General features: G+C 43.1%; 1 protein-coding gene across 1 annotated transcript in view; it reads right to left on the bottom strand.

The window, feature by feature from the left end:
- Positions 1–274, bottom strand: part of EMH_0068290 (uncharacterized protein) — a gene marked incomplete at both ends in the record, with an annotated part of 2,412 nt that overhangs the window by 532 nt on the left and 1,606 nt on the right. The gene's annotated exons all lie outside the window — the stretch shown is intronic.

Genomic DNA, 274 nt, shown 5'->3' with positions numbered 1-274 from the left:
ACTCTTGATGCCGCCTGAATATAAAACCCTAAACCCTAAACCCTAAACCCTAAACCCTAAACCCTAGAGGGGAGAATCATTGCCTTGAACCCGCAAGCGGAAACCCTAAACCCTAAACCCTAAACCCTAAATTTTATTTCTTGCACCCCAAACCCTAAACCCTAAACCCTAAACCCTAAACCCTGAATGATATATCTTGCATCCCCAACCCCTAAACCCTAAACCCTAAACCCTAAACCCTAAACCCTTGAGTGTTTACCCAAAGAATCTATAT

This window comes from Eimeria mitis, genomic scaffold, assembly GCF_000499745.2.
Source record: "Eimeria mitis Houghton genomic scaffold, Emh_scaff3661, whole genome shotgun sequence".
NCBI lineage: Eukaryota > Apicomplexa > Conoidasida > Eucoccidiorida > Eimeriidae > Eimeria > Eimeria mitis.
This window is presented reverse-complemented; position numbering and strand designations above follow the sequence as displayed.